The sequence below is a fragment of the Astatotilapia calliptera genome, chromosome 12, assembly GCF_964374335.1.
Source record: "Astatotilapia calliptera chromosome 12, fAstCal68.1, whole genome shotgun sequence".
NCBI classification, from domain to species: Eukaryota; Metazoa; Chordata; class Actinopteri; order Cichliformes; family Cichlidae; genus Astatotilapia; species Astatotilapia calliptera.
This window is the reverse complement of record NC_137433.1, coordinates 10,962,323-10,986,381: the sequence shown is the minus strand read 5'-3', so window position 1 is coordinate 10,986,381 and position 24,059 is coordinate 10,962,323. Positions and strand designations below refer to the sequence as shown.

The following is a 24,059-nucleotide window of genomic DNA, read 5'->3' as shown; positions in this document are numbered from 1 at the left end:
CACAACACTCAATTACCAAATTTCCAACACACTCCTAGCAAAAGTATACACATGTATGGCTATCATTAACACTAATTTGCCAACTGTCTGGCACACTTTCACATGTGAAAACTTTTTTAGATAATTAGTTCACTTTGCAATCAGCCTAAGCACTATAATACAGGTAAGCTGTGTGTGGGGAGTACAATGGAGGGAGCAGAAAGAGTGAGAAGTAGAGGAGGCCGAGGAAGAGGACGTGGAGGTGAAGAAGTAGGATGAAGAGGATGACAAGGACAAGGAGGAGCAAGAGGAAGACGAGGAGGGGGGAGAGGAAGATGAGGAGGGGGGAGAGGAAGGGTAGGAAGAGTAAGAAATAGAATTGCTGATGACAATAGTGGACCATGTAATCAACCATGTAATCAACCGTGGAATGACCCTGAGGGTAGCTGGCCAACGGGTCCAGCCTAACTCGAGCCGCTACACTGTAGCAAGTACCATAAGGACATCTTGAAATGAGAATCGGTTAGTACAGTCACTTCGCACAAAGATTTGTAGCACTGCCATATGCCAATGAGAAACACACCAATACCATTGATGTAAAAATACTGAAATTGTTACTTTACAGAATTGCTAGATGACCAGATGCTGGGGGCAGAGGAAGCATGTTCACTGCAGACCAAGTAACCCATATAGTCATTATGGCGATTGCAAATAATCCTATACTTGGAAATGAACACTTGTGTTTGTTTTGATGTGTTTCAAGTACACCAGTACTTGAAGTTTGGATCCCTCTATGCTTATGGATCTATGACAGAAGTATGAGCTCAAACTGACATAGCCTACCTTGTGCACAGAGAAAGCAAAAGCCAGATGTGTTTTGTATTCATACCATCAGTGTGCAGTTGGCGCATTGTGTGCTTAGTAGATGATGGCTTGTGTGTACTGTTTGATACGGAAACACCATTTTTACGAAGGTGTGAAGAGTTAATCTAGCTGTGTTTGCTTTTGCAAGAGAACTACAATGTTTTGATTATTGGGTGACAGGTTTTCTTATTTGTGTGAAGAGTTTTGCAAAATTAGCCAATAGTTACAAAAAATGTGCTTAGGCATTCAGAAAAAACTGTAATAAACTAAAAGACAGAAATCAGATTATAAGATCTGTGGTGTTGTTGATTTATATTATGGTACTTATCATTTGTGATATTTATTACTGTGTGCATACTTTATTAGGAGAGATGAGATTAAATGTTGTCAGACAAATATTCTCTTCCTTGCTGGTTCCATCGAAGGAGAAATGTTCAAGTAAGTATGTAACTGGGACGTAATCCAATTCCACAACACAATGTGACGGGGAATCAGCTGTGTTTTGCTGCCCAATTTATTTAGAATCTGGTGCAAACCGGCGAGCCAGTTCCTGAATCAGTCACGTGGTACGGACTGCCCGCGAGGCCTCGAACATCACTGCATACGTAATCAAAGCAAGCCTCGATACGCGCTTTACAAAACTACCACGAGATTACCCGACACACGCTTCAAAGCTTCGACACACAGGAGACATCACTACTGCACACAGCCTTCACACGACAACAGGTGCACCACACTGCTAAGTGTGTTTTGTGTTTAGAGTTTTGCTAAATGGGAGACTGAGCTTTGAATAGTGTTTAAGATTTTGGCAACAGTGGGACTGATTTGATGAAAGAGTTTTCATAGTTGACAGTTTAGTTTTTACAATGGGGTTTAGTGTTTTAGCAATTCAGAAAAACTCTAATACACCTGTGCTTTTCCCAGCAACTGAGGCTTTTACCCTGCACAGTTTAAGGTATGATAAAGCACTGACCTTATAAATGGCACAAAATACACATTTTAGCTGGGAGCTGGTCATTCACAGGGGAAAGGCTCCATTGTACAACAACAACAACAGTAGTAATAGTAATAATAAATTATTATTAGTCAGGCAAGTATATCATATACCAAACATGCTTCCAAACTAATGACATTTTTTTGCATTCTTCACATCAGGTCAAAATGTACTTTTTTTTAAAAAGTGACTGGCACTGCGGAAATGGATCTACAGCACCACTTAAGAAATTTTAAAGAACTTCTAACAACTTATTTACAGCTTGAAATACGTGTATGACATTTATTACACACAGATTCAGTGAACCCAATCCAAAGAGGAAGTCTGGAAGTCCGCCATTTTGAATGTAAAATGACATTTTGGCACAGTTTTAGTGTTTTCCAGGCATCGCTGGTTTACACATTCGCCTGCAAAGTGAGAGGTCACTGGTTAAATTCCATTTGGTTACTTCAGGAACTTTTTGGGGTTACTTCAGAAAGGGACATCTTCGTCAAAGCCATGTTTGTGGTGGAATTTTGATCATTTATCACTGGACATAAGATTTTCATCTCTAAAAATGTATTTTGTCCAGTCTGTCCCAAACTTCACACTTTTGATGACAGTCTGGCGACGACTACATGCCAATATCTGGTCACACATGGTGCCACAGTTCTCATATAACATTTTAATCAAGACTACCCCACTGTGATTGAAGCATTTCTTGCAAAACAATCATAACCAAACAAAACCTTTCCTGTTCTGTAAATGAACAGTAGGACAAAATGATTACTAGTCATTGCGGAAAGCACAATTAATGTTTTTGTTTACATCGTTGGAACGAGGAAAAATTCCCCCACCACAAAAACAGAAATACTCATGAAAGCAACCTGTAGTGCAAACACGAGGGCTGAATTTATTACTTCCTGCACTAGAAACCTGCCGATGTTGCTGATATGGATAGATCACCAGTCTTCCTTGTCTTTATCTTATTATCTCCTGTTGAGATGTCGCAGCAGAAAATGCAGCCTGGCCTGTTGAAACATTGTTTTTTTTTAGTGTTTCAACTGAAAAAATAGAATGCCTTTGATCCAAATGGAATGCATCTTGTGAAAAAAGGTGACATCTTGTGACATCACAAGATGATGACATAGATCCTTTGTTATGTCATCATCTTGCTGAGAGAAAAAACCCTTAAATAGGAGCTTTGCTCTGTTAAACTTTAATGCTCAACGGACCTTGACCTGACAGCAAGCAAACCCTTTTTGGAGAGTTTTGAGAGAATTTTACTTAGCAATTCACCGACCAAGCCGACACATTTCACCATGTCAGCTCACCCATCCTTCAGCTCAAATGAGCTTGGATTAGTTAAAGGGAGCATTTTGGGAAAGCACTACAAGGTAGAGGCTTTCCTTGGAGAAGGGGGCTTTGGTATTGTAGCCAAATGTCGTGATACCATGACTAACCGAGCTGTGGCTATTAAAGTGAACAAGAGCCGCCCTGATATTCTGCAACAGGCGAAATTGGAAATTTTCATCCTGGAGCAGCTGCGAAGGTTGGATTCAGATGCCGCCAACATTGTTCAATGGAACGGCTTTTTTCACGACGGAGAGCGGGTTTGCCTGAAATTTGAACTCCTTGATCAATGCCTGAGGGACTACATAGGGGACCGGAAAAACCACTGTCTCCCCATAAGCGAAGTCAGGCCAATTTTAGGTCAACTGACAAATGCTCTGTCCCACCTGGGTTCTGTGGGAATGGTGCACGCTGACCTCAAACCTGGAAACATCATGGTTGTAAACCGCCATGAGTCTCCCATCAAAGTCAAACTTATAGACTTTGGCCTCGCATGTCCTGCGTCTGCAGTGATGCCTGGTGACCGTGTGGGGACGGTTGGTTATTGTGCACCTGAGGTTATGCTTGGCCTTCCTTACAATGAAGCAATTGACATGTGGTCTCTGGGGCTGGTAGCTGTGGAGCTTGCTACAGGGCTGCCACTCTACCCTGGAAATGAAGACTATGATGTTTTGAAATTCATCATAGAGACTCAGGGTCAGCCACCAGATCATGTTCTAGACTCTGGCGTCTACACTGAAGACTATTTCATTGAAGACAAAGACAAGCAACAGCGCTGGACATTTAAGACTGACCTACAATTTCAGTATGAGACAGGATATGAGTCCCTGGAGACAAGATGCATAAAACTGACGCGTCTGGATGACCTTGAACAAATAATAATGTTTAGACGAGGACCAGAAGCTGGCCAACGCTTATTTGTCAGCTTAATTAAACAGATGTTGGCCTTGGATGCACACCAGCGGATAACACCCTCTCAGGTTCTCCGGCATCCCTTTTTCAGCCCTAAGAGTTCCCTGTGCATTGACATGAGTGCTGAAATATCACAAAACCCTGTGGTCTTTCAGCACCCTTCAAACTTGGAAAGCAAGAGATCACAGAAAATCAACTGCAGTTTTCAAAACTCGGTTGAATTTTCTCAGCAAGTATTCGTCCACACATCAGCCAGTCCATCATTCAGCTCAGATGAGCTTGAATTAGTTAAAGGGAGCATTTTGGGAAAGCACTACAAGGTAGAGGCTTTCCTCGGAGAAGGGGGCTTTGGTATTGTAGCCAAATGTCGCGACACAACAACCAACCAAGCTGTTGCCATTAAAGTCAACAAGAGCGACCCTGATATTCTGCAACAGGCACATGTGGAAATTTTCATCTTGGAGCAGCTGCGAAGGTTGGATCCAGATGCCGCCAACATTGTTCAATGGAACGGCTTTTTCCACGACGGACAGCGGGTTTGCCTGAAATTTGAACTCCTTGATCAATGCCTGTGGGACTACATAGGGGACCGGAATAAACAGGGTCTCCCCATAAGCGAAGTCAGGCCAATTTTAGGTCAAATCACAAATGCTCTGTCCCACCTGAGTTCTGTGGGAATAGTGCACGCTGACCTCAAACCTGGAAACATCATGGTTGTAAACCGCCATGAGTCTCCCATCAAAGTCAAACTTATAGACTTTGGCCTCGCATGTCCTGCGTCTGCAGTGATACCTGGTGACTTTGTGGGAACGGTTGGTTACTGTGCACCTGAGGTTATGCTTGGCCTTCCTTACAATGAAGCAAGTGACATGTGGTCTCTGGGGCTGGTGGCTGTGGAGCTTGCTACAGGGCTGCCACTCTACCCTTCGGAGAATGACTATGATTATCTGAAATTCATCATAGAGACTCAGGGTCAGCCACCAGATCATGTGCTAGACTCTGGCGTGTACACTGAAAACTATTTCATTGGAGACAAATACAAGCAACAGCGCTGGACATTTAAGACGGAAGAACAATATAAAGGCTCTGTTCCAGGGACAGGACATGAATCCCTGGAGACAAGATACATAATACTTACACGTCTGGATGACCTTGAACAGCTAATGATGTTTAGACGAGGACCAGAAGCGGGCCGACGCTTATTTGTCAGCCTAATTAAACAGATGTTGGCCTTGGATGCACACCAGCGGATAACACCCTCTCAGGTTCTCCGGCATCCCTTTTTCAGCCCTGGCCTCTCTAAAAGGTTCCCATGTATCAACATTGAAAGACCATACTGAATCAGTCTCCAGCATGGCATCTTCCACCCTGGACAAAAGTGATAAAAATACAAACTGGGGTTGGAAAATGACATTAACAGCAAATTACAATGCAAAAATTAATTAAGCTGCTCCAAAAATGATCACTTTGGCTTCTTTTTTTTAAATTTTCACTCCCCCCACCCCAACCAGTCGTGGCAGAGGGCTGTCCCTTCCTGAGCCTGGCTCTGTTGAAGGTTTCTTCCTTTTTAAAGGGAGTTTTTCCTTCCCACTGTCGCTAAATGCTTGCTCATAGGGAAATCTTCTGATTGTTGGAGTGGCCAAAACTCTAGGGGAAGTAGCAATTCTTGTGAAAATTTAAAAAAAAAAGCCTACCAATCTTCAAAGCGCAGCAGTGGACACCTTACCATCACATCAGTCCTTCAATCAGACCTAAAACACCACCTTTACAGAAATAAATTCCATACAAATTGGAAATAAATTGCGTAATAATTGTTGTTTTTGATTATTTATAAATATATAGAGCTACCCTTCAGCCTCCTAGTAGACATACCTGTGTTATGAATGTGAAACTCCTCTGATTTTCAGAAAAGTTGACCTCTGACCTTGAAGTCAAGGTCATTGAGATTTAAGCTTCACAGAGATTTTCAGTAGATGCAACCATGGTATTGACTTGAAAATTCTACACTATCAAAGACTTAGGTGCCCACAGCACCGCGCCATATACAAAAGATTTTTCTATTCATTTATGTATTATTAGTTTATTTATTTCTTCATCCCGCTCTCTCTCTTTTTTTAAATTCACCTTTCTGTTGCGATGCTCTGGACATTTCTAAACCCCACAAGTTCAGCCTCAATTTTCAACCCAATTTTCCTATACTTTCACTTGAACACGTCCAGCCTTCACCTCTCACCGGTCCTCGTCCCCTCTTCTCACAGCTTCCTGTGTGGCCTCCCAAATCAAACACAGGCCCAAATCAGCCGTTTCTTCTTCTCTGTTCATTCTCTCTTCATCTTTTCAGTCTTTTCTTGGCGGTTAACTCCCAGCATGGCAAATATGAACTCAGACAGTCCAATGCAGTGCTTTCACACAGTCATGTCACTGGTACTCTTTCCAGCTTGTAATTCAGAGCACATGTTCCATTAACATACATGCTGCTGGACCCTTCAGTGTTTTAGGTCAGTTGTACTGTCTTCTGCCTGCTGTTAATTCTTCAAATCTACGGTGTTGTTCTGTCTGTTTTCTGTCTTCATCAGGAGATTGACTGTCCTTTAAGCTTCTTCTCAGGATAAGGGCAGGATGAGAGGTGAAGCTGTAAAATTTCAGCCAAAGCCTGGCCTGTTTTTCGTTCCAATTATGTTAATCTATCATTTTGCCGCTGTACTCATCTGAGGTTGAGCCAAGTCCATGGGCACCTGTATTAACACACTAAGACATTTATTTAATATCATTTTCATTACTATTTCTTAGCACTTTCACTCTCTAATTCCTCTGTTTTCCTTTTGAAACGTCTCTCACAAGCTCACAAGCTATATTCAGACTTCCTGCTTCACTTCCTGCCAGACACACACACACACACACACACTCTTCACTTTACTGGATTTTCATCCGTTTCTACAGCCTAATCAAGCTCTTATTTTATGTTCACACTCTATATACCCTCTGTAACTCTACTAATTCTAATATAAAAAGAATGCACCCTCAGTACAGAAAAACAGAAAAGTCAGTGATGCACAAATGTAGCAAAAATAGGAAACATTAGAACTGTAAATGTTTTCTTCCTTGTCTGCAGATTAACAGTCCACAGGTTGGGTGCTTGCACTCTGATTCGTTCCCTGGAGATGAAGGAGAGAGAGCTCAGAGGACAGCAAGATGGAGGAGTGAAGGAGAAGGTGGTGCAGCTCAGTGTCCAATCAGGAGTGAGCAGTTCTTTCACCACCTTCATTGCTGTCAACAAAGACAACAGAGAGGCGATCCAAGGACCTCTGCACCGCAGACATATTCTACCACCCTGTGAGGTTTGTTTAAAGCAAACAAAGCAATACCATGAAACTGTTAACAGCAGGATGTCAGAGTCAATAGAGAGGACTCAAAAGAGCAACTTCAAATCAAACTATTTATGTAGTAGGTGTTTCTTTGCCAATGTCTTTCCCCTGCATTAGAAAGTAATAAGCCAGATGGAAGTACAACACACATCTATGCATTTCTATAAAAACTGACCTGCCCTGAACTTATAATCTCTCTCTCTCTCTCTTTGTTTTTCCTTAAAGTGATGGCTGTCCATTCGTCCTGTAAAAGTTGTAAATATAAACCTGAATGAATGGGAGTAGAAACTGTGTGTGCGCATGAAGACATGCTTGTGTCGCTGAGATTGAACAGATTTATGTATGTTCACGTAGCCAAGTGATAATCATATATAATAATCACTGAATAGTAATAATGTTATTGAACAGGTTAAACATTTAGATATCACAAAAAGTTGCAAAAAAGCAAAAAAAAACCCCACACACAGCTGTGAAGTCAGCTGCACATGAATAACATTAGTACAATGACAACTTTAATCAGAGTGAGTTCAGAAGATCCAAAAGTGGGACACTAAAAACAAGCTAGTGAAAGCAAAAAGTGACTTTGAAAAATTTATTTCATAGAATTAAAGCACTGATAGGAAAAAAAACTAAACATGAGAAGAATGGCAATCCTGCAGCGACCAATCAAAGAAGACTGTAATGGCTGCATTGTAAAGAAGTGAGTGAAGAAAGCTGATTTTTTTTTAGTTTTTCTGAGATATGCAGAGTTTTAACGAACAATTTGAACACTATTATTCATTTACATTATTTGTTCTCAACAGAGATGGGCAGTAATGCGTTACAAGTAACGAGTTACTGTAATCCGATTACAGGCACTTGCCCTGGTGGCCATTCTTTCAGTGGGCATTTCTCAACAACAACTACAAACACTAGTGAAGTGAATGGGCATTTAATTAAATAATGAAACATTTAATTCAATAATTAATGGCATATTTAATTCATTCATTTTGTCACTCCTGGCCCTCCACACCTCACTGCCATGATTGTTTGTGTAGTTATTGGATTCTAAAACTACTAGAATAGAATAGAAAACACATAAGATGCAGTCTCTGTTTTTTCTTCACCTTATTAATTTGAACTGAACTGAAATAAATCCGTTCTTTTCTGTATGGTAATGACTAGGACCTGTCCCAGCTGTCTCTGGTGGATTCAGTATTGTCTCCAATGTTTCTGATAACTTCCAGTTTGGGAAGTTTCCCATGCAGGTGAGGAATGCAGTGACTGACAGACTACCCCTCCTTCATTTAGGACCCATGCCAAACACTGAGTAAAGACTTCCTTGCATTAAACCTGCATAGCTGTTTTCACATTTATAACAAATCACCTAAGTGACCGGCAGTGATCGTATAGTGCTCTGAGTTGTTGCCTAAACAAGCCCTCTTCAAATCGGAGTTACAGCAGAGAGAATATGGCACTGAAGCAATGATGACAGCTTTAATAACCTATTTTATCTTCAATTATTCTTGTATGAAATTCTCTTAAAGTAGCAACTGAATTTCAACCAACTCAGCTAGCGCTGCATATTTTATTTCCTCTGTTAAAATAAAATGTGGCGGAGCCCAGCTGTAATTGTACCTTGCATTAATATGGTGTATTATTGATGGTGACACAGCACTGCTTAGCATGTCGTCCTGAATCTCAGGTGTGCCAATGACCTGTGCAGTATATGAGGCACTAAAATCCTGGTGGATTTCTGGGATACGAACAGGACGGAGTCATGTGAGCTCTATCAATATTGCACCACTTACGTCTCAGACCTGTATTTATGTATTTATGCACTGAAATCGCGCTGTAATATCCAGTTAACTGTCCACATTTGTACTCTGTTTTTCCATTTATTATATTTTTTTTCATTAATTTGTCTGAAAAAAGATCCACGTAGTAACCAAAGAGAGACTAAATCAATGGTCTCTAATAGCAGCCAAATTATAAGAGCTTTCATTAGTGATGGTGAGATGAAGCCTTGTGATGAACTGAAGCTTTCCATCCAACTGGTCGACTCATGGTTCGAAGCATTGTGACGATTCATTGGCTCTACTGCGCCATCAAGTGGACGATTAAAGTCAGACAGGCTCAATGATTATAATGATGTGATGTGTAAACCTCTAAACTTACAGTTTTTTCTGAATGCTTAAACCCTAACTGTGATTCCTGTAGCACAATCTCTAAAACTATTCAGACTTATAGCAAAACCACTCACTGAGTTTGCAAAACTAAAAGCACATAAACTGCTTTGCACTCAGTTTGCAATTTTGTAACACACACTTTGCAAAACGGTAGGCACAATTCACTGCACAACACTCAATTACCAAATTTCCAACACACTCCTAGCAAAAGTATACACATGTATGGCTATCATTAACACTAATTTGCCAACTGTCTGGCACACTTTCACATGTGAAAACTTTTTTAGATAATTAGTTCACTTTGCAATCAGCCTAAGCACTATAATACAGGTAAGCTGTGTGTGCGGAGTACAATGGAGGGAGCAGAAAGAGTGAGAAGTAGAGGAGGCCGAGGAAGAGGACGTGGAGGTGAAGAAGTAGGATGAAGAGGACGACAAGGACAAGGAGGAGCAAGAGGAAGACGAGGAGGGGGGAGAGGAAGATGAGGAGGGGGGAGAGGAAGGGTAGGAAGAGTAAGAAATAGAATTGCTGATGACAATAGTGGACCATGTAATCAACCATGTAATCAACCGTGGAATGACCCTGAGGGTAGCTGGCCAACGGGTCCAGCCTAACTCGAGCCGCTACACTGTAGCAAGTACCATAAGGACATCTTGAAATGAGAATCGGTTAGTACAGTCACTTCGCACAAAGATTTGTAGCACTGCCATATGCCAATGAGAAACACACCAATACCATTGATGTAAAAATACTGAAATTGTTACTTTACAGAATTGCTAGATGACCAGATGCTGGGGGCAGAGGAAGCATGTTCACTGCAGACCAAGTAACCCATATAGTCATTATGGCGATTGCAAATAATCCTATACTTGGAAATGAACACTTGTGTTTGTTTTGATGTGTTTCAAGTACACCAGTACTTGAAGTTTGGATCCCTCTATGCTTATGGATCTATGACAGAAGTATGAGCTCAAACTGACATAGCCTACCTTGTGCACAGAGAAAGCAAAAGCCAGATGTGTTTTGTATTCATACCATCAGTGTGCAGTTGGCGCATTGTGTGCTTAGTAGATGATGGCTTGTGTGTACTGTTTGATACGGAAACACCATTTTTACGAAGGTGTGAAGAGTTAATCTAGCTGTGTTTGCTTTTGCAAGAGAACTACAATGTTTTGATTATTGGGTGACAGGTTTTCTTATTTGTGTGAAGAGTTTTGCAAAATTAGCCAATAGTTACAAAAAATGTGCTTAGGCATTCAGAAAAAACTGTAATAGAATATAATTTTATATTTATATTTCAATATCACAGTAATCTTCCAATTTAGAACTACAAGTTAAAAAAAAACTAACATAAATAAAATACACTTCAGCTAATTACTTAAAAAAATAATTTATTTTCCCAAACCACGCAGAGCCGCACTAAAAAGACTAAAGAGCCGCAGGTTGCTGACCCCTGCACTAACCTATTCAGCTGCTTGTGAATGCAAATATCTAATCAGCCAATCACATGCCAGAAAAAAAAAAGGGTGATTTAAGTGACTTTGAAGGCAGCATTGCTGTTGGTGACAGATGGGCTGTTTTACGTTTTTCAGACACTCCTGATCTTCTCAAATTTTCTCAGGAATTTACAGAGAACAGTCCAAACTGAAAAGCGAAATAAACATTTCCCTGGGTAAAAATGCCTTGTTGATTGCAGAAGTCAGAGGGGCGTGGCCATGCTGAAGGCAAGAGGAATTCTAAGCCAGTTTCTCAACCCAGCCCATCTGATATCAGTAACCACAACACATTCAAAGTCAATTAAAAGTCGCCTTTCTTGCCCGTTCCGATGCTCGCTTTCAACTTTGAAATGAGACCACTTGGACAACAGTAATGATAAATAATTGCAAATAGAGCACGTTTACAGAATTTAATGTCATTTTTATAGAGCACCTCTTATTTTAAGAAAAGATGGGCGAGACGATTTTTGAAACTAACTGCAAATTAAGCACACAATATTTAATATCTGTATTTTACCATTTTGATAAGACATATTTCAGTACTCCAAAACACTTTTATTAGACTGCCAACATGCTTACAAGTAGTAAATCCAGGTTAGTGGATCATAATTAAACATAACTCTGTGGCAAACGCAGAGTTCAGCAGGCCATCAAGGAAGAAGTGACGTGCATTTCTGCAGTGTAAAGATTCACAAATGATTTTCTCCTTAATCTACAGTCACACAAAGCGCCAGGAAAATCTTTGGTGATGTTCTCAGATGATTCTGATGCTTATCACCCAGTTCCTCGTGATGTCCTCCACACCATCAACCCTCTGTCCTCCTCCCAGTTTCTTCCTCAGCTTGCCTTTCTTATGGCCACCCCTTCCAAAACCTGACTTTTTAACTTATCCGAGCCACTTTTTGTTCTTGGAGCGGAGCTTCCTCATCCCCCCGCCCTGCAGGAACTGGTGCTTCTGCTTTTTCTTGCGCTGCTTCATGATCTGATCCTTTGTTTTCAGCTCCGAGCGTGCTTTGTGGTCACCGGAGCTCTGTACGTTTGGACCTCGTCGGCCACGGCCACGACCTGGGAGAGGCATGACACAACAAAGAGGTTGGAGGTTATAGCTCGCAAGGCTGGAAGAGGGACTTGAAGTATTTACCTTTAGAGTTGAGTTAAAACATGGTGGCTGATGTTCTATATTTAACAGGCAGACATGTTTGTGCTATTCATTTTGATGCCTTCCTACCTCTTGCTGGCTTCCTGCCTCCTCCGCCTGTTTCTCCATCTGATCCAGATCCTGTATCATCAATCTTGTATTTTTTCCTTCACTCCTCATAACTGACATGTCAGAGCGTTCTCACTCCCGAGGCGTAACATGTCGACGTTTTGTCACGTCCCGCGGCGTTCCTGAGGAACGCGAAAGGAGACCTTCGGCGTTCTTATGGTACGCGGCGGGTTATGGCTGGGATCCAGTGCAATGACGCTTCCGCGGTAATAGATGTTCCAGCCCTGTATTCCAGCCCTAAACCTAACCTTATCCCTAGCCCTGACCATAACCTTATTCCTGACCTTATCTAGGACTTTAATGAAGTTAAATAGTGTGTTTCTAAGCGATTTGAATAAAAAGAGCGAACATGTGTAGATTCAGTCCAGACGGTTCTCATATTTCCTCTTTTTTCCGAGGTCGTCATTTAGGAACATGGTGGGTAGCCGAAAACGTAATATGGTGACGATTTGTCACCTAGCGTAAAATGTTACGCTTTGGGAGTGAGAACGGGTTGGACATTCGGGACATGGCTGAAAACTTCAACATTGAGGTAAAAACAACGGCGGGGTATAGTCCCTGGAGCAACGGACTACTGGAGAGACATAACATGACACTTACAGAAATCCTCCTGAAGGTAAAAAAGGAACGAGGATGTGACTGGCACACTGCGCTAGACTGGGCCCTTATGGCCAAAAACAGTATGCTTAATGTACATGGTTATAGTCCACATCAACTTGTGTTTGGCCAAAACCCCAACCTTCCTTCTGTGTTGATGGATAAGCCACCTGCCTTAGAGGGCACAACTGTAAGTGCAAGAGTAGCTGAACATATCTCAGTATTACATGCTTCCAGAAAAGCATTTACTGAGGCAGAGTGTTCAGAAAGGATCAGGAGAGCACTACGCAAACAACTTAGGCCTACAGATGACAAATATGAGGCAGGAGATAAAGTATACTACAAACGAGTCGACTGTACAGAGTGGAAGGGTCCAGGTGTAGTTATTGGGCAGGATGGAACTGTTGTATTTGTAAGACATGGGGGGACTCTTGTAAGAGTACACCAGTCAAGATTGACTAAAGTGGATTCACGGACTGGAGATAAACAAATATCACACAGTACTACTGATGATGACAACAAAGACGCAGTTGAAAATGATGACACTGACACACCCGATGGGGAACAGAGTATTAGTGAGGAAGAAGACATCACTATTGACAGAGAAACTAACACTACAGAAAACATGTCTGTCACACAAACTGCAAATGAGCCCTCTACACCCACTGATCATGTCTCTGCAAATGTAAAGTTAAGATCAGGACAGCTGATTGCTTTTACCAACAGAGACAACGGTGTTCAACACACAGCCAGAGTGCTAGGCAGAGCGGGAAAAGCAAAAGGGCAATACAAAAACTGGTACAATGTGCAATATCTTGAGCATGATGGTAGTGAAGGTGAAAAGAAAGCTGTAGACATGTCACTTGTTGATGGTCTTTGCACTGAAGCTGAAAACAGAGATGCAGATGTACTCATAACAAGAGATATTTCCTTTGATTCTGCTAAGCAGCAGGAGATTGAGAGCTGGCAAAGTAATGGTGTGTTTGATGAAGTGAAAGACCTGGGTCAAAAATGTGTGTCTACTAGATGGGTCTGTACACTCAAAGAAACTACTAATGGTGTTGTCCCAAAGGCTCGACTTGTGGCACGGGGGTTTGAAGAGGTAAATACTAAAGAACTACAGAAAGACTCTCCAACATGTGCGTCTGAGTCCCTCAGACTGGTGCTAGCTGTGATATGTCAAAACAAGTGGAGAGTAAATTCAATGGACATTAAATCTGGCTTCTTGCAGGGAATGCAACTGTCAAGAGACATCTATCTTCGTCCCCCACCTGAAGCTGGCAAGGACAATGTTCTATGGAAACTGAAAAAGTGTGTTTATGGACTTGCAGATGCTTCACTTTATTGGTACAATAAGGTCAAAGACATTATGCTCAAAACTGGTGGTAAAATATCACAGGTTGATCCTGCAGTGTTCTATTGGCAGAATGAACAATCTGAGGTTACAGGAGTGCTTGCATGTCACGTTGATGATTTCCTTTGGGCTGGTTCAAGTCACTTTGCAACTCATATCATTCCTGTACTGAAATCTACCTTCCTTGTGGGCCGTGAAGAACATGACAGCTTTTCTTATGTTGGTATGGACATTTGTACAGTTAATGATGTAATAGAGGTGCATCAACAACTTTACATTGACAACCTACAACCGGTTCAGTTACAAGCAGCACGGGCTGTACAGAGGGAGGCTTCCTTAAGTGAAACAGAACGTGAGCAACTCAGGTCAAAAATAGGACAGATTTTGTGGGTTGCCAAACAAACAAGGCCTGATGTTATGTTTGACACATGTAGCCTTGGATCTAATATCAAAGATGCAACTGTACAGTCTATTCATGAAGTGAACAAAGTTATCCGTAAACTTAAGGCAGAGAAAGTGACTCTTAAGTTTCAGCACTTGGGTAACAGTGAGGATCTGGCATTGGTTGTTTTCAGTGATGCTTCATTTGGCAACCTTCCTGATGGCGGTACTCAAGGAGGGGCATTAATCGTCCTTATGGGTAAAGGAGGAAAGTTTTGTCCTCTCTTCTGGCAGTCTAAAAAAATCAGGCGCGTGTTCAGAAGTACACTGGCAGGAGAAACTCTTGCCATGTCAGATGGAATAGACAGTGCTGTCTTCCTGGCAACACTTTTTTCTGAGCTTACAACTGGTAACACTGGTCTAAATGCTCTTCCTTTGATCTGTGTAACTGATAATCATTCCTTGTTTGATGCACTCAAGTCTACTAAGCAGGTTACAGAGAAGAGACTGAGGCTAGAAATGAGCAGCATTAAAGAGCTCATACAAGCCAAGAAAATCAGACAGGTTTGTTGGTCAGATTCAAAATCTCAACTTGCTGATTGTCTGACGAAAAAGGGAGTTTCACCTTTAACCCTTCTAAAGGCGCTAGATGAAGGACTCTGGATACTGTAATCCTTTGTCTACAAAGTTGTCTTTGCATTCAAATGTACCATTGTTTATTGTGTGCAATGATAGTATGCTTTAAGTAAAGCAAAGCACTTTTGAAATGTTTTTTTTGTTTATATAAATATATACATATATGTATACAAATGTTTACAGGGGTGTGTATACAAATGTTTACTGGGGTGTGTTTATACTCTTATTTTATTTTTTTAAGAAAGAGGGAGATTGTTAACTTGTTATTTTCTGTTTTATCGCGAGAGTACGGTTGCCCGCGAAGTGTTGTTGTTGTGGTCCGTATGTAAAATGGCGGAAGGAATAAAAGCGCTGTGAATGAGAGTACAACGTCGTGTCTTTTGAGTTAACACTATCGTTGTTTATATTTACTGCGGGAAGAAACGGTTTTTATAAGGAAAAACACTAGAAAGCACTCAGTCCCCCTCCCAACTCCCCCAGCCTTTCCTATTGGTGAAAAAATATACCATGTGGACCAATCAAAAAATGATAGGGCAACATAGCATTTAGTTGTTTACGAAGGCGGGCAGGTGTATACATATAGTTTGAGTCTGACGGCTCTTTGTTTGCTTCTCATCTGTAAACTCTGCATACTCTCTCATGTGATTCAGTTTGTTTTGAAAAGTCTCAACAGGATCTTGAGCTTTATTGTGAAAGGTTTACGTGGAAAACAAACAAGCGTACAGCGGAACCACGCGATGGTTTTACCGTCATTGTTGCTAACGAAAACACGTAAAAACAGGCACTTGCCCGCCCATAGTGTGGTTATATTAAATATAAGAGAAAGAGAGAACTTTAAGAAATTAATATAGCCACTAAGGTGACCGTCAAAACGATGAAAAATACTGCTGTAAACAGTTTATTTTACGACATCACGAAACAAACGATAGCGTAATAGGAAACGATAGACATTTTTATATTGTCATTTGATATATATCGTTATATCGAACAGCCCTAACATACACTCTTATATTTGTACATATATTTATTCTTATAATTCTCAGATTTACCCATTCGTATATTTTGCTTGTTCTTATGTTATTGTATTTTGCACACCTCTGTTGCACACACATAAGAATTTCGCTCACATGTGCTGTACCAGTGTACCTGCACATGTTATGTGATACGGGAAATCTCCAATTTTTTTTTTATTTTGTTTTTTTTTTAGATTAAATAATATACCATTGTAAAGACGACACAAGAGTTCCAGAGGCTCTTCTGGGAGCCAGAGTCGACCAGAAAACGTTTCCCCGAGCTTGAGTCCTCTTTGAAGAGCAGCCTTTCCTTATCGGCAGCGGTCACAGCCGCTACAGAGCGCTGGCAGGCTTGTTTCCCTGGGCCTTAAAACTGCAAAGGCGGCACGGTGCTGTCACGCTGATGGTAAAAACACAGGCCTTTAACACAGTGCCGCTGTGCCACTTTATTTTTTAACAAAACACTACGCTTTATGTATAAAGAACTGCCTATTCTACTACTTATTGAAGAAAAAGAATCCACAAAAGATTATTTTTACTTTCTTTTATTTGTTCCAGATAAATTATAAATTATTTTTTAAAAAGCAATGAAATGCATCAGATGTCTCCCATGCTTTCTTTTCTGCTGTAATTTTTTTTTTTGAACATAAATTGGTCTATTGAAAATAAAATGTAGTAAGAACCACTACATTTTTTCAATAGGCCAATTTATGTTTAAGAAAACCCCAACAATCAAATGATCTCATCTGAGCAAGCACTGGGCGACGGTGGGAAGGAAAAACTCCTTTGTCTTAAAAAGAAGAAACCTTCGACAGAACCAGGCTCAGATGGTGCGGCTTCTGTCAAGACCGGTTGGGGGTTAGGTAGTTAAAAAACTACTCTAACGGTACAGCACTACAGCTTTTTGGTGGAAATGGGTGGAAGGATGGGTGTTACACCTCGTTTCATTGGAGGTCTTACAGGTGGTCGGGGTGTAGATTCAGCTTTTTTACAAATAGGTGGCAGAGGGACAGGACTAGGTCGTGGAATTATAACTAGTTGGGTGGGAATAGGTTGTCTGTGAAGGTTCTCAGTCATGGGAATAGGTTGCTTTCCACTTCTGGATATAGGTGGAACACACATCCTACGAAAAGGTGGTAGGTTGTCGGTCGAGAAAGTTTCCTTTTTCGTTGGTTGTGTGACTTGAGGAGCGGGTGTCAACTTTGTCTTTTTCGGTCTAATGGGTGGCAGTGGAGTCCGCTGTAACTGTTGTTCGTCAGATGCATCTTCCCTGCCTACGTAAATGTATTTATGTTCCTCAAAAAGGGCAATGTCTTTTTCAACTTGACTCATTGCCTCTTCGAGAAACATTTTGTAATTGTATTTTTTGTGCTGTGAAGGGGAGATAGTAAAAGGGAGGGATTGATATTCAAAGTTTAGCTCATTAAACCTCCTCTTTAGGCCCTGGAGAATGTTTTGTTTCTCCTGTTCGGCCAGTGGTTTAACTGTTTCCTGTTGTTTTGTTAACCAGGCATCATTGTCCTGCTTAGCCTTTTCTTTCTCTGCCTTTCTTCTACGCAGGTAGCCTGGAACGATTCTGTAATCGTTTTTCTGTAAATAAAAGGGGACAAGTCCAGATTTCTCAAGGAGCTGCTTGTCCCCTTTGCGTGTATCCACACAAGCAGGTTGAGCCATGACTTTCTTCATGCCTGTGTGTTCTGGTTTTTTCCTGAATGTGTGTTCAGGTTTTTCGCCTTCTGGCCTCTGTGGGCACATTTCGCGATGAGATGGGGCCTTAACTGTTCTTGGCACCATGGTCCTGTGTTCATTTTTATATTTATTTTCTAATACAATTGCTTCCCTGTATTTAGAAATATACATTTTAGGTTTGGGTGGAGGAAGAGTACTCTACTTTGGGAGAAGGTTATAAGCGCTTTCATCTGAAAACACAATTCAATCGCTAGCTTAAATTCACCTGCAAGGGAATTCTACAACTGTGTGTCGAGGCACCCCTATTTATAGATTTTTATGGCCTGGCATGTGACATCATGGTGGCCTGGCATGTGACATCATAGTAGCCTGTCTTTGTTCTGTCATTTAAGCCCCACCCCCCTGGTTACTGTTGCTATTGTAACTATTATATTATGAATGCTGGTAGCTAGCATTCCACACACACACATACACTTTTTGCCAAGGTTCCAGCTGCAGTCACCAAGACATGTAAATGTATTTAGTAACCCTCTGGGGTCCAGAGTATAATTGGCCGTTTTTGACTACTTTAGATTTTACCTCTATATTTCACCTTTAAAAAAATCTTCTTCTTTTTTTTTTTGGCACAACCTCAAATATCTGAAATTTGAGTTAATTTTTCATTTATACTATATTTGCACAATAGATCTAAATTCAGACAAAAAAAATTCAAAATCCGAGTAGAAAATACTTGTCATTTTTACTGTAAAAGCCACAAACATGTTTAAGGAATTGTTTTCATAACTTGAAATGCGAATAGAAGTTGTACATTTGTAAAAATTATGCACAAGTTTTGCAAACAACTTTATGTTCAGTATAATATATGCAGGTTTTCTTCCTGAATACTATCGTTGTTTATATTTACTGCGGGAAGAAACGGTTTTTATAAGGAAAAACACTAGAAAGCACTCAGTCCCCCTCCCAACTCCCCCAGCCTTTCCTATTGGTGAAAAAATATACCATGTGGACCAATCAAAAAATGATAGGGCAACATAGCATTTAGTTGTTTACGAAGGCGGGCAGGTGTATACATATAGTTTGAGTCTGACGGCTCTTTGTTTGCTTCTCATCTGTAAACTCTGCATACTCTCTCATGTGATTCAGTTTGTTTTGAAAAGTCTCAACAGGATCTTGAGCTTTATTGTGAAAGGTTTACGTGGAAAACAAACAAGCGTACAGCGGAACCACGCGATGGTTTTACCGTCATTGTTGCTAACGAAAACACGTAAAAACAGGCACTTGCCCGCCCATAGTGTGGTTATATTAAATATAAGAGAAAGAGAGAACTTTAAGAAATTAATATAGCCACTAAGGTGACCGTCAAAACGATGAAAAATACTGCTGTAAACAGTTTATTTTACGACATCACGAAACAAACGATAGCGTAATAGGAAACGATAGACATTTTTATATTGTCATTTGATATATATCGTTATATCGAACAGCCCTAACATACACTCTTATATTTGTACATATATTTATTCTTATAATTCTCAGATTTACCCATTCGTATAATATACGAATGGGTAATATGTAGAAGATATATTATATCTTCTACACGTTCTGTCTCTTGTCACGTGTGTGTTTATATTTAAATCATGTATGTTGATTATTTAAATATGCTTTTTCATTCATTTTTAAAAAATGTCAACAGCTGTCGTTTACAGATTCATTGTTTACTATATGCTATATATATATATATGAACATGAACAAAACTGAAAACACTGGGTCACCGACCCAGGAACCCTGACAATATGTATTTTACCTGGTTAATGTGTGTGGCGGGGCGTGGTCTGCAGCGCCGCTGCAGGGGAGGCGGACGCACCTGAGCGGCACCCGCGATCACGCCTCGGCGCCTTAACGTCTGTGCTCTCTATGCTGTTGTGTTGGTATGTTTCGGGCTGTGAGCTTTAACACCGGCTGTATGCATACAGCAACCGTGTGTGAAAAGTGGTCAATAAAGAGAAGCTGTAAAGCGTGTTCATGGAAACATCGTTGGGTCTGCCGTGATATGTTTACAATGGGACTTCTGCTCCTCTGACGTCTGCAAATCGGGGCTGTATGAAGTCACTTTCATCTTTACGCAGGACTGTAAGCTGTCATCTGTGAGGCGTGAGCGGTGTTTGTTTTTAACATAGTTCACGGTGGAGCTGCTGACATAATGTGGATCCGAAGATTGATAATTAGCCTACCTGGGGTTGAAAGTCTCGATAAATGCACGGCGTTTCGGCGGGTATATCGGCTTCCGCAAGTGTGACGCTTATTTTGAGCGTTCAAAAACTACAGTTTTTTCTGAATGCTTAAACCCTAACTGTGATTCCTGTAGCACAATCTCTAAAACTATTCAGACTTATAGCAAAACCACTCACTGAGTTTGCAAAACTAAAAGCACATAAACTGCTTTGCACTCAGTTTGCAATTTTGTAACACACACTTTGCAAAACGGTAGGCACAATTCACTGCACAACACTCAATTACCAAATTTCCAACACACTCCTAGCAAAAGTATACACATGTATGGCTATCATTAACACTAATTTGCCAACTGTCTGGCACACTTTCACATGTGAAAACTTTTTTAGATAATTAGTTCACTTTGCAATCAGCCTAAGCACTATAATACAGGTAAGCTGTGTGTGCGGAGTACAATGGAGGGAGCAGAAAGAGTGAGAAGTAGAGGAGGCCGAGGAAGAGGACGTGGAGGTGAAGAAGTAGGATGAAGAGGACGACAAGGACAAGGAGGAGCAAGAGGAAGACGAGGAGGGGGGAGAGGAAGAGTAGGAAGAGTAAGAAATAGAATTGCTGATGACAATAGTGGACCATGTAATCAACCATGTAATCAACCGTGGAATGACCCTGAGGGTAGCTGGCCAACGGGTCCAGCCTAACTCGAGCCGCTACACTGTAGCAAGTACCATAAGGACATCTTGAAATGAGAATCGGTTAGTACAGTCACTTCGCACAAAGATTTGTAGCACTGCCATATGCCAATGAGAAACACACCAATACCATTGATGTAAAAATACTGAAATTGTTACTTTACAGAATTGCTAGATGACCAGATGCTGGGGGCAGAGGAAGCATGTTCACTGCAGACCAAGTAACCCATATAGTCATTATGGCGATTGCAAATAATCCTATACTTGGAAATGAACACTTGTGTTTGTTTTGATGTGTTTCAAGTACACCAGTACTTGAAGTTTGGATCCCTCTATGCTTATGGATCTATGACAGAAGTATGAGCTCAAACTGACATAGCCTACCTTGTGCACAGAGAAAGCAAAAGCCAGATGTGTTTTGTATTCATACCATCAGTGTGCAGTTGGCGCATTGTGTGCTTAGTAGATGATGGCTTGTGTGTACTGTTTGATACGGAAACACCATTTTTACGAAGGTGTGAAGAGTTAATCTAGCTGTGTTTGCTTTTGCAAGAGAACTACAATGTTTTGATTATTGGGTGACAGGTTTTCTTATTTGTGTGAAGAGTTTTGCAAAATTAGCCAATAGTTACAAAAAATGTGCTTAGGCATTCAGAAAAAACTGTAATAAACTAAAAGACAGAAATCAGATTATAAGATCTGTGGTGTTGTTGATTTATATTATGGTACTTATCATTTGTGATATTTATTACTGTGTGCATACTTTATTAGGAGAGATGAGATTAAATGTTGTCAGACAAATATTCTCTTCCTTGCTGGTTCCATCGAAGGAGAAATGTTCAAGTAAGTATGTAACTGGGACGTAATCCAATTCCACAACACAATGTGACGGGGAATCAGCTGTGTTTTGCTGCCCAATTTATTTAGAATCTGGTGCAAACCGGCGAGCCAGTTCCTGAATCAGTCACGTGGTACGGACTGCCCGCGAGGCCTCGAACATCACTGCATACGTAATCAAAGCAAGCCTCGATACGCGCTTTACAAAACTACCACGAGATTACCCGACACACGCTTCAAAGCTTCGACACACAGGAGACATCACTACTGCACACAGCCTTCACACGACAACAGGTGCACCACACTGCTAAGTGTGTTTTGTGTTTAGAGTTTTGCTAAATGGGAGACTGAGCTTTGAATAGTGTTTAAGATTTTGGCAACAGTGGGACTGATTTGATGAAAGAGTTTTCATAGTTGACAGTTTAGTTTTTACAATGGGGTTTAGTGTTTTAGCAATTCAGAAAAACTCTAATACACCTGTGCTTTTCCCAGCAACTGAGGCTTTTACCCTGCACAGTTTAAGGTATGATAAAGCACTGACCTTATAAATGGCACAAAATACACATTTTAGCTGGGAGCTGGTCATTCACAGGGGAAAGGCTCCATTGTACAACAACAACAACAGTAGTAATAGTAATAATAAATTATTATTAGTCAGGCAAGTATATCATATACCAAACATGCTTCCAAACTAATGACATTTTTTGCATTCTTCACATCAGGTCAAAATGTACTTTTTTTTAAAAAGTGACTGGCACTGCGGAAATGGATCTACAGCACCACTTAAGAAATTTTAAAGAACTTCTAACAACTTATTTACAGCTTGAAATACGTGTATGACATTTATTACACACAGATTCAGTGAACCCAATCCAAAGAGGAAGTCTGGAAGTCCGCCATTTTGAATGTAAAATGACATTTTGGCACAGTTTTAGTGTTTTCCAGGCATCGCTGGTTTACACATTCGCCTGCAAAGTGAGAGGTCACTGGTTAAATTCCATTTGGTTACTTCAGGAACTTTTTGGGGTTACTTCAGAAAGGGACATCTTCGTCAAAGCCATGTTTGTGGTGGAATTTTGATCATTTATCACTGGACATAAGATTTTCATCTCTAAAAATGTATTTTGTCCAGTCTGTCCCAAACTTCACACTTTTGATGACAGTCTGGCGACGACTACATGCCAATATCTGGTCACACATGGTGCCACAGTTCTCATATAACATTTTAATCAAGACTACCCCACTGTGATTGAAGCATTTCTTGCAAAACAATCATAACCAAACAAAACCTTTCCTGTTCTGTAAATGAACAGTAGGACAAAATGATTACTAGTCATTGCGGAAAGCACAATTAATGTTTTTGTTTACATCGTTGGAACGAGGAAAAATTCCCCCACCACAAAAACAGAAATACTCATGAAAGCAACCTGTAGTGCAAACACGAGGGCTGAATTTATTACTTCCTGCACTAGAAACCTGCCGATGTTGCTGATATGGATAGATCACCAGTCTTCCTTGTCTTTATCTTATTATCTCCTGTTGAGATGTCGCAGCAGAAAATGCAGCCTGGCCTGTTGAAACATTGTTTTTTTTTTAGTGTTTCAACTGAAAAAATAGAATGCCTTTGATCCAAATGGAATGCATCTTGTGAAAAAAGGTGACATCTTGTGACATCACAAGATGATGACATAGATCCTTTGTTATGTCATCATCTTGCTGAGAGAAAAAACCCTTAAGTAGGAGCTTTGCTCTGTTAAACTTTAATGCTCAACGGACCTTGACCTGACAGCAAGCAAACCCTTTTTGGAGAGTTTTGAGAGAATTTTACTTAGCAATTCACCGACCAAGCCGACACATTTCACCATGTCAGCTCACCCATCCTTCAGCTCAAATGAGCTTGGATTAGTTAAAGGGAGCATTTTGGGAAAGCACTACAAGGTAGAGGCTTTCCTTGGAGAAGGGGGCTTTGGTATTGTAGCCAAATGTCGTGATACCATGACTAACCGAGCTGTGGCTATTAAAGTGAACAAGAGCCGCCCTGATATTCTGCAACAGGCGAAATTGGAAATTTTCATCCTGGAGCAGCTGCGAAGGTTGGATTCAGATGCCGCCAACATTGTTCAATGGGACGGCTTTTTTCACGACGGAGAGCGGGTTTGCCTGAAATTTGAACTCCTTGATCAATGCCTGAGGGACTACATATGGGACCGGAAAAACCACTGTCTCCCCATAAGCGAAGTCAGGCCAATTTTAGGT

General features: G+C 40.8%; 1 long non-coding RNA gene across 1 annotated transcript; it reads right to left on the bottom strand.

The window, feature by feature from the left end:
* Positions 1–11,505: 11,505 nt before the first annotated feature.
* LOC145432220 (uncharacterized) lies at positions 11,506–12,603 on the bottom strand. Its single transcript, XR_013912500.1, has 2 exons — positions 12,339–12,603; positions 11,506–12,175 (listed from the first exon to the last, which is right to left on the bottom strand). It is a non-coding gene; the product is annotated as an uncharacterized LOC145432220 (long non-coding RNA).
* Between the last annotated feature and the right edge of the window lie 11,456 nt (positions 12,604–24,059).